This window comes from Mesoplodon bidens (genome assembly GCF_964165515.1).
Source record: "Mesoplodon bidens genome assembly, chromosome: 19".
NCBI lineage: Eukaryota > Metazoa > Chordata > Mammalia > Artiodactyla > Ziphiidae > Mesoplodon > Mesoplodon bidens.
The window spans coordinates 30430207-30446177 of record NC_138179.1 but is presented as its reverse complement, the minus strand read 5'-3'; the positions used below and the strand labels follow the sequence as shown (position 1 = coordinate 30446177).

Genomic DNA, 15971 nt, shown 5'->3' with positions numbered 1-15971 from the left:
GGCCCACGTACTGCAAAAAAAAAAAAAATAGAACAACAGACAACAAGTAATGAGACATAAACTTATGGACGTTTTTCCTGGCACGTTCATTTCTAATTTACCACCTAGGAACACGACTCTTCTGCCCTAGTAATCAGATTTGGGAATGGAGAAATGCTGCCGCCTTGTGGCCTTTTCCCACCACAGCAGCTTTAAACCCAGTGCTAATGGTCACTTAATATTCATAATTATTGCATGGCTTGTAAATGACACCTGCCCTCAAAAAATGTCCTGGCATATGTAATGGCCAGAAAAATTCAAAGCAGCAAAAATTTTTCAAGAAAATAATTTGAAGTCATAAGTTTTACTCACTCTTTTTTTTTTAATAAAAGTACATGGATAAAAGCTCAATATCAGGAATTATTGGTCACATGCAAATCCAAACTACCAAAAGGTATCACCACCCAACATTCAAAATGCCATCAGCAAATGTCTACAAGCAAGAAATGCTGAAGGATTTGTGAAGAAATGCATAACCACTATATGCTGTTGGCTGGATATAAACTGGTAACAGCTAATAATGAGAACAGAATGAAGCTGCGTTTAAAATGTAAAAATTGAGCTATCATGATCCGGCTGATCCACTAATGGGCCTATAACCTAAGAAGACCAGAATCGGAAAAACACAGCCAGGCAAACATGCACTATAGCCATATTTACCATAGCCAAGACATGAAAGCAACCTCTATGTCATCAACAGATGAATGGATAAAGAAGAGGTGATAAATATATACAATGGGATATTGCTCAGCCATAAAACAGAGTGAAATAATGTCATTTGTATCTACATGATGGACCTAGAGATTATCATATTAAGTGAAGTCAGACAGAGAACAACAAAGAACATATGATATCACTTATATGTGAAATCTAAAATGAGACACAAATGAATCTACAAAACAGAAACAGACTCACAGAGATAGAAAACAGACTTGTGGTGGTCAAAGGGGAAGATGGGAGAGGGATGGATTGGGAGTTTTGGATTAGCAGATGCAAACTATTATATAGAGGATGGATAAACAACAAGGTCTTACTGTAAAGCACAGGAAACTATATTCAGTACCCTGTAATAAACCATATGTATATATGTAATAAACAGTACGTGTGTGTGTGTGTGTATATATATATATATATATGAACCACTTTGCTGTACAGCAGAAATTAACACAGCATTGTAAGTCAACTATACTTCAATGAAATAAATTTTTAGAAAACTAGGTTGAGATTATACCATCAATTAGTATGAAGACACTTTTATAAAGTAGGCCTTATTTTTCTTGTCCTTTCATCCTGGGTCAAATGTATAACAGATAGAAACTAACCAGGATTACTCCAGTTTGAACTCATATCACACAGAACTTTAATTGTTGAACAAACCATTGATACCAATTACACCATGGGATGTCCTGATCCAATATCAAGTTTGTAAACCTTGTATCAAGCCTGCAGAATCCACCCAATTTGGAAATTCAAACTGAAATGAAGCCAACTATCCCATGACTTCTCCAAAACTAGTCATACGACAATCAATTGGAAACTATATGCAATTAAATGAATGTAGACAGAAACAACTATACCCTTCCTTTTTTTTCCTTTTAGATGAAGACGGTATTTAAGGTGACATCTTGGGCCATGTCAGGGTGTTACTCAATTTCCTGAGTATCTCCCATGCATACAGGAGGTACACATGTTAGTTAACTTGTTTGTGCAACTATATGAAGGTAGTTAATACCACAAAACTGTATAAGTAAAATGAATTAAATGGTAAATGTCATGTTTTGTATTTTAATGACAATGAAACAAAAGTTTAGTGCTGATATTTCTTACAACATAAATGAACATTAAAGACATCCTTAGTATGCAGCTCAATAACAAAAACAAACAAACAACCCAATCCAAAAATGGGCAGAAGACCTAAATACACATTTCTCCAAAGAAGATATGCAGACTGCCAACAAACACATGAAAGAATGCTCAACATCATTAATCATTAGAGAAATGCAAATCAAAACTACAATGAGATATCATCTCACACCAGTCAGAATGGCCATCATCAAGAAATCTAGAAACAATAAATGCTGGAGAAGGTGTGGAGAAAAGGGAACACTCTTGCACTGCTGGTGGGAATGTGAATTGGTACAGCCACTATGGAGAACAGTATGGAGGTTCCTTAAAAAACTACAAATAGAACTACCATATGACCCAGCAATCCCACTACTGGGCATATACCCTGAGAAAACCATAATTCAAAAAGAGGCATGTACCAACATGTTCATTGCAGCTCTATTTACAATAGCCCAGAGATGGAAACAACCTAAGTGTCCATCATCGGATGAATGGATATAGAAGATGTGGCACATATATACAATGGAATATTACTCAGCCATAAAAAGAAACGAAACTGAGCTATTTGTAATGAGGTGGATGGACCTAGAGTCTGTCATACAGAGTGAAGTAAGTCAGAAAGAGAAAGACAAACACCGTATGCTAACACATCTATATGGAATTTAAGAAAAAAAATGTTATGAAGAACCTAGGGGTAAGACAGGAATAAAGACACAGACCTACTAGAGAATGGACTTGAGGATATGGGGAGGGGGAAGGATAAGCTGTAACAAAGCGAGAGAGAGGCATGGACATATATACACTATCAAACGTAAAACAGATAACTAGTGGGAAGCAGCCGCATAGCACAGGGAGATCAGCTCGGTGCTTTGTGAGCACCTAGAGGGGTGGGATAGGGAGGGTGGGAGACGCAAGAGGGAAGAGATATGGGAACATATGTATATGTATATCTGATTCACTTTCTCATAAAGCAGAAACTAACACACCATTGTAAAGCAATTATACTCCAATAAAGATGTTAAAAAAAAATCCTTAGTGAAAAAAAAGCCATACAGAAAAGGCCACCCAGATCCCATACTCATCTTGTCTCCTTTAAATACATCAAGGTTGTCCAAGTGAGGGAAAAACTCAGTAATAGTTCCAGAAAAAGAAAACTGGATCGGGATGGAAAAAGACATTTTCATACAGTTGGGACAACAGGCGAAATTTGAAGTGGGTCTGAGTATTAAATTATAATGTAGACATCATGATTTCCTCATTTAGGGGTTATGTGTTGATTTCTCAGGAGAGTGTCCCTCTCACTATCCCCTGACTTCTCCAAAACTAGTCATGGTTTTGTGAGCATTTTGTGTGAAGTGGCAAATGTGAGTACTTTTGCCATTACTGAAACTTTTCTGTACATTTTAAATTACTGGAAAGTAAATTACTTTTCAAAACAACCATATCAGTACTATGCCAGAAAATCAGATAAGGCAGTCAACAAACTTTGTTATAGAGGCCAAGACTTACCCACACAAAGTTCAACCAAAATTGTGACTGTTATTTCCTTTGTAGGAGTCCACATAGTATTAAGAGGCAAAGTGGATGGGGCTTCCCTGGTGGCTCAGTGGTTAAGAATCCGCCTGCCAATGCAGGGAACATGGGTTCAACACCTGGTCCGGGAAGATCCCACATGCCACAGAGCAACTAAGCCCGTGGGCCACAACTACTGAGCCTGCACTCTAGAGCCCATGCATCACAACAAGAGAACCACTGCAATGAAAAGCCCGCATACTGCAACGAAGAGTAGCCCCCGCTCGCCGCAACTAGAGAAAGTCCGCGTACAGCAACGAAGACACAGCTCAGCCAAAAATAAATAAAATAAATAATTTTTTTAAAAAAAGGCACCGTGAGAGGAGTATATTAGTAGCTACCAAGTCTTGGGTCCTGCGGATTACCTGGGATGCAGTAGAAACCGTGAGATTTTAGCATTAAAATTTTTCACGTTCAAAAAAATGTTAAAAAAATAAATTCAGTAAAGTTGCAAAATATGGAATCGATACGCACAAATCAGTTTTGTCTCTATACACTTAACAAACCATCAGAAAGAAAAATTAAGAAAACAATCCCATTTACAACTCCATCAAAAAGAACAAACTATTCAGGAATAAATTTAACCAAGGACATGAAAGACCTATACTCAGAAAACTATAAAGCACTGATAAAGAAATTGAAGACACAATAGAAAACAATATTCCATGCTCATGCCTCAGGAAAAATGACTATTATTAAAATGTTTATTCTACCCAAAGCCATCAACAAACAGAACCAGGAAAACTAGACACCAGACTCCAAAGAACGACACTTGTCACCATCTACACTGCACATAAAACTAACTAAAAGCCCACAGTATTCCACATTAAACCCTTTCTCTCCTGAGTCCCCTGAAGATGCACCCCACCTACTCCGCAGTCAGCTGCACAGGAAGATTCTCCACACTTTCTCATTTTTTCCTCTTGTGACATCTCCTCACCAGTGGGTCCTGAGAAAAGCCAGCTCCAGTCAATACAGACACTGCCCCGTGGTCCAGAAACCTAAGGCCTGACAGAAGACAAAGCTCCCGTCAGCTTGTCACAGAGCAAAGTCTGTGGCCCGGATGCACCTGTGCCCCCAGGGCCAGACAGGTGTGTTCATTGCCCACTGTGGGACATCAGAGAAGTGCCGGGAGCACCACACTCACAAATCCAGAGGCCTCATCCCGAATGCTGTTCTGCTGTATGTACTAAGTTTGGAAATCCAAACTGAAATGGAGCCAAGTATCTCACTGTATCTTCTCAAAACCTGGTTAAGGAACAATTAATTAGAAACCGTATGTAATGAAATGAATGTAGACGCAAACTTTACAATGTAAACCAAAATTCACTCAAAAGTGCCCATAGACAAGTTTAAATTACCAAACTATAAAAATTCTAGAAGAAAAAAGAAAATCTGGGACTTCCCTGGTGGCGCAGCAGTTGGGAGTCCACCTGTCAATGCAGGGGACATGGGTTCAAGCCCTGGTCCGGGAGGATCCCACATGCTGCAGAGCGGCTGGGCCCGTGCGCCACAACTACTGAGCCTGTGCTCTAGAGCCCACGTGCCACAACTACTGAAGCCGGCACACCTAGAGCCCATGCTCCACAATTAGAGAAGCCACTGCAATGAGAAGCCCGCACACCACAACGAAGAGTAGCCCCCACTCGCCGCAACTAGAGAAAGCCCACGTATAGCAACGAAGACCCAACGCAGCCAAAAATAAATAAATAAATAAATTTATTTAAAAAAAAAAAAGAAAATCTACATGACCTTGGGTCTGGTGATGCGTTTTAAACACACAACACCAAAAGTCAATCAACAAAAGAAAAATAATTGATAATGTGGACTTTATAAAATTAAAAATTTCTATTCTATGAAAGAACTTATTCAGAAAACCAAAAGACAAACCACAAACTGGAAGAAACTATTTCCAAAACACATATCTGATAAAAGGTTTGTACTCAAATTATACCAAACAATGCCATTAAAATTTGGTAAAGATTGAAACACACACCTGGCCAAAGAAGATAAACAGATACTAAAAAAGCATACAAGAATATACTTAAGATGCTGGTGGAATGCATGTACAACCAAGCTTGGAAGACGGTTTGGCAGTTCTTTTTTCAAATCTAAATAATCTTACCTTAGGATCCAAGAAGCGTACCTCTTGTATTTAGACAACTGCTTTGAAAACCTGTGTTCAAACAAAAACTAGGATCAAGTAATGCACAGCAGCTCTATTCATAATGGCTAAAAACTTAAAGATATCAGGATGTTCTTCTGTAGATGAATTCATAAGCGAATTAGGGCACATCCATGTCAAGGGGAGCAGAATACACCACCCTAATATATGTCCCTTTGACAAAAGGATTATTTTGGACTGATTAATTTTAAAAAGAGCAGACCCAGGAGAATTTTTGAAAACCAAGTAGAAAATGCCCTTTTATGAGGTAAATTTACATTTATTAAGGATATCTCCATTTGTAAGGGTATGTCCCTCTCTGGACCAGGAATTGAAAGATGACTAAATATCAAGAAAGACTTGTCGGGACTTCCCTGGTGGTCCAGTGGTTAAGACTCCACACTCCCAATGCAGGGGCCTGGTTCGATCCCTGGTCAGGGGGCTAGATCCCACATGCCGCAACTAACCCCTGTTGCAGCCAAATAAATAAATATTTTTAAAAAAAAAAGCTTGTCAATGAAATAGGTCTGGATGTAAATCTGCATAACAACCATACCCTTGTTTACTGTGCTTTGCCTAAAACCTCCCTTAAGTGGCTTCCTCCGTTCCTTAACATATTTTTTCTTTTCTTAGCTGAAGGTAGCCTTTAAGGTAATGGCTTGGGCCAGACTAAGTTCTCCTGGGTATCTTTCAAGTATACAGGAGGTATGCATGGTATATATTAATCTTCTGATTGTTTTTCTCCAGTTCATCTCCCTTTCATTACAAGGGGGATCTCAATGAAGAACATAGAAGGGTAGAGGGAAAATTATTTTTCCTCTCCTATACATGCAATGCAATAATATTCAGAGATATAAAGGAATGAATCATCAACCCGTGCAAAAAAAAATAGATGAATCTAACACTTATATTGCTAAGTAAAAGAATCCAGTCTGAAGTGCTACACACTGTATGACCTCATTTATATGACATTCTAGAAAAGGCAAAACAGACATGGTAAGCAGTTTATGGAATATGTGATTGAAAGGTCCGTATGATATTTTAGTAGTGAATACCTGTCACTATGCATTTGTCTACACCCACAGATTTTTTTTTTACAGCCCAACAAGTAAATTATAATCTATTCAAATTTAGTTACTTCGGATATGGGAGTGTCAAAGACTGGCATACAGAATGTAACAAACAATCTAACTGATTTCGAAAAGTATGAAAAAATCTCACTGTTGGTGATGGGACAGAATGGGCTGACCTAAGTTAACTTTGGAAATGGGAGGACTCTGTAGGCCAAAGGCGAAATATGCCGTACATACACAGTGGACTCTGCAAGTTCTTTCCCATGGGGAGCGCAGCTCACAGTACTGAAACTACTATATCAGTAATCGAACGGAACAAGCCCTGAATTTAATGACAAATGGTGGAAGCCAGGTTTCTTAACCACTGGAGTGAGAAGTCACAAACAAAGGAAGGTTGCAATATCTATGTCATAATAGATCAGGTTGGAGACATCAAGTATAAACTATCTTTAGCCTAACAGAGATACACATAGCTCCACATGGAAATCTTAATAATTATGTGTATATGCATAGGCTGGGATACATGCATATATTTCCATGCACTTTCAGCTGAGCATATTTAGCTCCAACATGTAAGTCTTTATTTTTTATTTTTATTTTTTGGCGGTACATGGGCCTCTCACTGTTGTGGCCTCTCCCGTTGCGGAGCACAGGCTCCGGATGCGCAGGCTCAGCGGCCATGGCTCACGGGCCTAGCCGCTCCGCGGCATGTGGGATCTTCCCAGACTGGGGCACGAACCCATGTCCCCTGCATCGGCAGGCAGACTCTCAACCACTGCACCACCAGGGAAGCCCCAACATGTAAGTCTTTAATACTATTCTCTAATAAAAAGGAACAAGGGCTCTTTGAAGAAAGGGCTGATGTTAGGACTGAGACAGTAAATATATGAAACAGGATAATCTTAAAATGTCAGAAAGTAAAGAAGTACCCAAAATTTTAAAAACCCACAAAAGAAAAATTATGTAAAATGAAAACAGGAGCAAATGGAAAAAGCTCTCAACAAGCAAAGCAAGAATGAACTAAGCAGTCTAATAATGTAGTGCTGGATTATAAACAAAAGTTTACAATAATTATTCATGTGTCCAAACTGGTAAAAATAAGTTACAGAGTTTTTGATGAATGGTGTTAAATAGAAATCTCCTATGCAGAAAGTTTCTAAACAATTCATATAGACACTCAGCTATCCATCAAGGATGTGAAGCTAACCCCTCTCTCCTCAAGTGTGGCTTCTGCATTGACTTCCTCCTAAATAAGACACACAGGATGGACATGGGAAAAAATTAACTTCACTGTGGGAAAACTTCACAAACACTACCTCAGCCTGGTGACCAAAGTTAAGAATATAAGGGAGAAGTTCCCTTAAGAGCCTGTTCTCTTGATATATAGTGAAGAGGAGTCACTTTACCTCTGATCTGCTTTTTCAAAGCCAAGTCTAATTACAACAAAAACACCAAGCAAATCCCAGTGCCTGGCAGTCTATAAAATACCTGACCAGTCCTCCTCCACACTGTCAAGGTCATGGAAACAAGGAGAGTCTGAGCAACTGTCAGAGCCCAGAAGAGACTAAAAAGACATGATGACCCAATGTCCTATGAGACCCTGGAACAAGGAAAGGTACAACAAAGGGAACAAGAATAGAGACTTCAGTTAATACTAAGTATCAATATTTGTTCATTATTTGTGATGATTCTGTAGAAAATTAGACTGGAAAAATTAAAAGTCAAATAAGAGAAACCTATTGTAACAAACTGGAAATCTAGAGGAAACGGGTGATTTCTTTGTAAAAACACATTACCAAAATGGACCCTAAATTAAGGAAAATACAAAAAGACTAATTAACCACTGAGGAACCTCTTCCCCTACTGGTTATCCTATCACTTCTCCAGGGTTTTCCTCTCCCGGGACAGGGAAGGAACAGGGACAAAGATGTCTGGCAGCTCCCCTAGTATATGACCTCACCCAGTGTCTTCATCTCCCCCAGCCATGCCTACCCACTTAGGACACCTGAGGATGGATCAGGGATTATTGATTCGGATGTTTCAACTAGGACTTTTTTTATTCTCAGCGACTGGACACACTTACTGAAGTAAAATAAATTAGTATTTATTGTAAGGGTAGAAATAATTTAATACTTGCAAGTGGCAAGTTGAAGAATGGGCTTGGACCTGGCAGGTCCAGTGTCTCACACTCTCTCAGGGTGACCTTATTTCTTTCCAAACCTTTGTCCTCCTCAGTGCCTTTGGGAGACCCCATTCACAGGCACAGGCTCTCTCCCTGCCCTTGGGCCAACATCAATTCTAGGCTGACAACCACTCACCATTCTTTTTCCAAGAAAAAGTTTCTCCTTTTCTTGGGTTCTAAGAAAAGTCATGGTTTTGAATACCTCTGGCCTGGCTTGGGTTTCACTCTCATCCTTGACCCATCACCAGAAGATGGAAAATGGGACTGGCTAGATGTGGGTTGTAAACCCATCTTCGAGCTGGGTGGAACATGGGCTCATCCTTCTGGAACTATCTGGACTGGAAGCAGGTGAGACGTAATTCCCAAAGGAAAACTGAGGCACCAGACTTGGACATGAGAACAGATGCTGGCTGGGAGAAAGCAGCAGATTCTATGTCCATGACAGCTCACTGCACAACACAGAATCTGACACAAAAGGAAGAAAGGGGTTCACTTAGGGTCAGGGGCTGCAGCTACTCATCCAGTGCTCTTACTGTCCTCCCAAGACTGCAAGAAGTTCTTTCACTTGCTGAAAAGGCAGGATCATTTTTGTTGGTAAACTCAAGTCTCCTGCCTTGGGCATCAGGCCCTCACATCTCAGAGGCTGGCCCAGAACAGCCCATGTGCCCTCAGAAGACACACAGACCTCATTCCTGCCCCTGAGAGGTGGGAGCCCTTGAGCTATGCCATCTCCCTGGCCATATTAACTTACCCATCCCTGAAAAACAATACTGCTCCTTTTCCAGTTTCTTTTCTCTCCTTTTCTAAGGGAAGAAACCAAATGCTAGGGTGGTAAGGAAACTCTTGTGCAATGAAGTAACGGGAGGCTCAAGAATTATTCCATGCCATGGAACCCGTAATTGGCAGGCTTTCCAGAGGCCACATGGATGCATATGGCTCTCCAAGACAATGAAGTGTCAGTGTAAACCTCCTATTGGGAGGCCCAGTTTCTCCCATAACTTTGATTCTTAATGAATATGAATGTCAAAATTTCTAACAACTAGTTCTAAATTGTTACCCACACTTGTTATTGGTAGACTTTACTTGACCTAGTCATTATGTCATAATATTTCATTGTGGTTTTTAATTTGTATTTCCCTGATGATGGAGGAAGTTGAACACCTTTATTGGTTTATTGGTTCTTTGGATTTTCTTCTCTGTGAAAAGCCTGTTCAAGTCTTTTGCCAATTTTTCTATTGGGTAGTCTGTCTTACTGATTTGATTTTCAGAAATACTTTATTATATTCTGGGTACTAGTTTTGTGCCATGCAACTATATCACAAATATATCATCTTCCATTGTGGGTGTCTTAATTTTCATTTCCTTTGTGGCTCATGAAGTTCAACATCTTTTTATGTTTATTAAGCATTTGGACATTCTCTTGTGAGAAGGGTTCAACTCTTTTTGTACGGTTTCTTTATGTGTTGTGTGATTTGCAAGAGATTACTGATTTGTAGGAGTTTTTTTAATATATCATGGGTATAAGTTCTTTGTCAGATAAATATACTATAAATATTTTTTCTGCCCATGGGTTGCTTTTAGACACTATTATGATTGTCTTGATGAACATAAATTCTTAATAAAATTCCATTATAATTAAAAAAATTCTAACACCTAAAAGGACAAAGGATTGAAGGGCCATGGTGTGCTGTATGGTTGTTGTGTCAGGGACACACTCAAATATTTAGAGGGTTATTACCTCTCTTGGCAGGCTATGAGGCTGTGAAGGCTGTGAAGGGGAGGCCCTTTTCTCAACCACATGGATGTTGGTAGTTGAAACATCTCAAAGGAATGTCTACACTGCCCAGGTAGCTGTTCCATTGCTCAGTAACATGGTCAGCTCACTAATTGTCCATGGGGTCTTGACAGGGCCCAGGCTGAACTGAGCTAGAGGACCACAAATGCCTGCTTGAATGGTCAGAGGTCAAGGACTGTCCTGCCTGAGACTTGATTGTCTATTGCTACCCACTCAGATGGGACAAAGGATGCCTGCAGCCCCAGGAGGGCCCCAGCAGCCCTCAAGTAGGCAGGGGGCTGGCAGGTTGCTACACCCAGTTCTGCATTAATCCACACAAGTCCACTGAGTGCCCTCCTGTCTGGGCACTCTGCTGGAACTGGGGCTGCCCAGGCAGAGCAGGGCCAACACCACCTTTCCCAGATGGGAGGGCAGGAAGGAACCAGGCATGACTCCAGACACCCTCCACACCCCGTGACTGACATCGAGTTCAATGTGAAACACTCAGAGACAGTACAGACATTTCATTCTTCTCTCAGAGCCCAGGACTGGGGGATAGAAAGACAGTTGTCCAGCTCGATTCCCTGACTCATGTGTGACCCTGGGCAAATCCTATCCATCCTGGAGACCTCAGAGAAGAGAAAGGAAGGGCAATGGGGGCCAGTTATGCTTAAACCTAACCCTAACCCTAAGGAACCCTAACACCCTAACTCCAGAACCCTAGACGCTCTACCCTGACTCTCAAAGCCTGACCCGTGACCCTTAAACCCTGACCTGACTCAAACCCCAGACCTAAACCCTAGCCCAGTGGCTACTGAGGGATGATGGTACTCTGGAATAAACCAAGGGATTCATGACCTTGCATTTAGCAATAGTTTCTTAGATCTGACACTAAAACACAAGCAATGAAAGAAGAAAACAGATAATCTGGAGTTCCTCAAAGTTACAAACCTTGGTACATCAAAAGAGGCTATCCAGAAAGTAAAATGACAGCCCACAGAATGGAAGAAAACATAGGCACATTATATATCTAATAAGAGTCTTTATCCAGAATATATCAAGAACTTTCTACCACTCAGTAAAAGGGCAACCCAATTTTTGAAATGCACAAAGGACTTGCATGGACTGTTCTCCACACAAGGCATACAAACGGTCAACAAGCACATGAAAAGATGTCAAACATCAGGAGTCATGATGGAAATGCAAACTAAAACCACAATGTGATAGCCCTTCACACACACTAGAATGCTTATATTAAAAATAAATAAAAATAACAAATGTTGGCAACAATGTAGGGAAATTGGAACCCTTAAACTTTACTTATGGAAATGTAAAATGGTGCAATCTATGTGTACAAAACTTTGGCATTTTCTCAAAAATATAAAAATGTAATTATCATATGTTTCAACAACTCCACTCCTAGATATATACCCAAAGAATGGATAACAGTGTTCAAATAAAAACTTATACACCAATATTCACAGCAGCACTGTTCACAATAGCCTGAGGTAGAAACAATTAAAATGTCCACCAACGGGTGAATGGATAAGCAAAATAAGGTAGATCCATAAGATGCATTATTCTGTCATACGAAGGAATAAAGTAAAATTGCGCAGCTGCTGTGGAAAACAGTATGGCAGCTCCTCAAAATCTTAAACATGTAATTAACGTATGATCCCTCAATTCTGCTCCAGGGTATACACCCAAAATATTAGAAAGCAAGGACTGGAACAGATATCTGTACCCCATATGCAACATTATTCACAATAGCCAAAAGGTGGAAGCAACACAAGTGTCCTTCAACAGATGAATGCATAAGTACAGTATAGTATATACACAATGAAATATGATTCAAACTTTAAAACTAAGGTAATTCTCACACAGGTTGCAATGTGGATGAACCTTGAAGTCATTATGCTAAGTGAAACAAGCCAGACACAAAAGGACATTCTATGATTCCACTAGTATGAGGTATCCAGATAAGTCAAATTCAAAGACAAAAAGTAGAATAAGTTTGCCAGGGGTTGAGGGGAATAAGTGTTTAATGGTTACAGTTTCACTTGGGGAAAATGAAAAAGTTCTGGAGATGGGTGGTGAGGATGTTTTTACAACAATGTGAATGTATTTAATGCTATAGAAGTGTATACTTAAAATGACTTACATGATAAATGTTATGTGTTTTCAATCACAATGAAAAAAGTGGTACATATTACAATATGGATAAACACTGGAAACATCCTAAGTGAAAGAAGCCATACAGGAAAATCCACCGAGATCATACTCATCTTGTACACTTTAAATCCATGAAGGTTTTTAAAATGAGGGAAGACCAGTGATGGTTCCAGAAAAAGAAACCTGGATTAGAATGGAAAAAGACATTTCCACAAAGTTGGGGCAGCTGGTGAAAGCTGAAGTGGTCCTGTAGGTAGGATTATAATGTGGACACCATAATTATCCCTCATTTTGGGGTTATGTCCTGGTTCCCTGGGAGACTGGCCCTGTTTTGGCTAAAACACACTGCAGTATTTGGTGTGAATGTAGAAAACTTTGTACTGTTATTTAAAGTTTAAACATTTGAAATTTACTAGAAAACACCTTTCAATACAACCATGTCAGTAACATGCCAGAAAATCAGAGACGACATCAAACATTGCTAGAGAGGCCAAGACTTACCCAGACCAAATTCAAGCAAAGTGGTGATGCTATTCACTTTGTCCACATGGTAATGAGAGGCACCGTGGGAGATAATATTAGGAGCCACTAGGTCTTGGGTGCTGTGGATGACCTGGATGGAGTGGAAAACAGTGGGATTTCTGAATTCTAGGTTTCTACATAAAACCACCAAAAAAACTGTCAGAACTAAAAAAATGAATTCAGTAAAACTGCAGGATCATTTGTGATTCTATACACTAATAATGAACTATCAGAAAGAGGAATTAAGAAAACAATTCCATTTATAATCTCATCCCCAAAAAAACTAGGAATAAATTCAACCAAGGGCTTGAAAGACCTGCACACTGAAAACTAAGACATTGATGAAAGAAATTGAACAGATCAATGGAAAGATATCCCGTGCACATGGGTGAAAATATTGTGAAAATGTCCATGCTACCCAAAGCAATGTACACATACACGCAACCACTACCAAAATTTCAATGACATTTCATAGAAACAGAACAAACAATCTTAACATCTGTGTGAAGCCACAAAGGACCCAGAAGAGCCAAAGCGACCCTGAGGAAGGAGAACGGGCTGGAGGCATCTCACTCCCTGACTCCACACTTCATTACGAAGCTACAGTCCCCAAAAAAGTGTGGAATTGGCACAAAAACAGGCACACGGAGAGCCCAGAAATAAACCTACAGGTATGTGATCAGTTGATTCACAAGAAAGGAGCCAAGAACATACACCAGGGAAAGGACAGTCCCCTCAATGAACGGTGCTGGGAAAACCAGAGGCCACTCACCAAAGAACAACACTGCACTCTGTCTATACCACACACAAAAGGAGCCAAAAACCCAGTTTTCCACATCAAGCCCTTCCCCGCCTGGGCCCTCTGAAGACAGACACCCTCAGCGGTCAGCAACGCACAGGAACCTTCTGCCCACTTTTCCTCACCTTCTCCCTCTGCGGCATCACCTCCCGGCAGGTCCTGAGGAGACCAGGCTCCTGTCAGCATGAATTGGACCCCACAGTGTCCCAAAGCTGAAGCCCCAGCAGGTCCTGAGGAGACCCTGCTTCTGTTAGTGTGGACTCGACCCCAGCTTGTCCCGAAGCCCGGCCATCAGCATGGACTCAGCCCTGCGTGTTCCAGAAGCCAAAGCCCCAGCGGGTCCTGAGGAGACCCGGCTTCTGTTAGTGTGGACTCGACCCCGGCTTGTCCCGAAGCCCGGCCGTCAGCGTGGACTCAGCCCCGCGTGTCGCAGAAGCCAAAGCCCCAGCGGGTCCTGAGGAGACAGGGCTCCCATCAGCATGAACGTGAACAGCATGATCTGAACAGACATACTGCCAAAAAAGATACACAGATAGTAAAAGTCATACAGAAACAAGCTCAACATCATATACCATTAGGGAATTACAAATTTAAATCATGAGATATCACAGCACACCTGTTAGGACTGCTAAGCTCCAAAAATAGGACAATACCAATGCTAGAGGGTGAGGAACAAAAGGAACTCTCCCTCATCACTGGGGGGATGCATGTGCAGCCACTTTGTAAGAAAATTTGGCAGTTTTTTCCAAAGCTAAACAAGTCTCATGTTGAGATCCAACAATCATGCTTCCAGTATTTAAGCAACTGGTTTGAAAACCTATGTCCAAATGCAAACAAGGATGCAATTATGCACAGCAGCACTTTCATAATGGCTAAAAACTTGAAGAAATCATGATATCCTTCAAAAGATGAATGCATAAGCAAATTGGGGTATATCCATGTCAAGGCGAGTAGAATATGCCACCCCAAAATATGTCTCTCTGGCATAAGGATTATTTATCTGCTTAAAAAAAATTAAAAATTAAAAAAAGGCTTCCCTGGTGGCTCAGTGGTTAAGAGTCCACCTGCCAATGCAGGGAACACAGGTTCGAGCCCTGGTCCAGGAAGATCCCACATGCTGCAGAGCAACTAAGCCTGTGCGCCACAACTACTGAGCCTGCACTCTAGAGCCCGTGAGCAACAACTACTGAGCCCGTGTGCCACAACTACTGAAGCCCGCATGCCTAGAGCCTGTGCTCCGCAACAAGAAAAGCCACCACAATGAGAAGCCCGCGCACCGCAATGAAGAGTAGCCCCTGCTCACCACAACCGGAGAAAAACCTGCATGCAGGAACGAAGACCCAATACAGCCAAAAATAAAATAATAAATTTATTTTTAAAAATCTCAGAAAACTGAGATTGCCATTTTATGAAGGACATTTACAATAGAGAAATCTCCATTTATAAGGGTATGTCCCTCTTTGCACCAAACATAGACGGATAATTAAATCTTAAGTAACTCTTTTCAATGGAGAAGTCCTGACTTTAATGTGCAATCATACTCTTGTTTACTGTGCTTTGCATGATAACCTGCCATAACTGGCCTTCCCCCCTTCCGCAGCATCTTTCTTCTGTTTTTAGCTGAAGATGGTATTTAAGGGGATGGTTTTGGTCATTTCAGGGAGTGACTCAGTTTCCGTGGTATCCCTCCTGTATGCAGGAGGTATACATGTTATTAAACTTCTGCTTTTCTCCTGGTAATCTTTTTATTACAGGGGCAGGGGGGCCTCAACCAAGAACCTAGAAAAGTAGGGGAAAATTGTTTTTCCTCCCATACACATGCAGTGGAA

General features: G+C 40.7%; 1 long non-coding RNA gene across 1 annotated transcript in view; it reads right to left on the bottom strand.

Moving 5' to 3' along the window:
- The window catches only part of LOC308607967, a 95134-nt gene extending 80528 nt beyond the window's left edge, over window positions 1-14606 (bottom strand). Inside the window, exons 1-4 of the long non-coding RNA XR_014014067.1 lie at window positions 14268-14606; window positions 13323-13434; window positions 5582-5632; window positions 4604-4704 (exon numbers count right to left, since the gene is read on the bottom strand). This is a non-coding gene — a long non-coding RNA (uncharacterized lncRNA). The remainder of the gene's footprint in view (window positions 1-4603; window positions 4705-5581; window positions 5633-13322; window positions 13435-14267) is intronic.
- Window positions 14607-15971: the final 1365 nt, after the last annotated feature.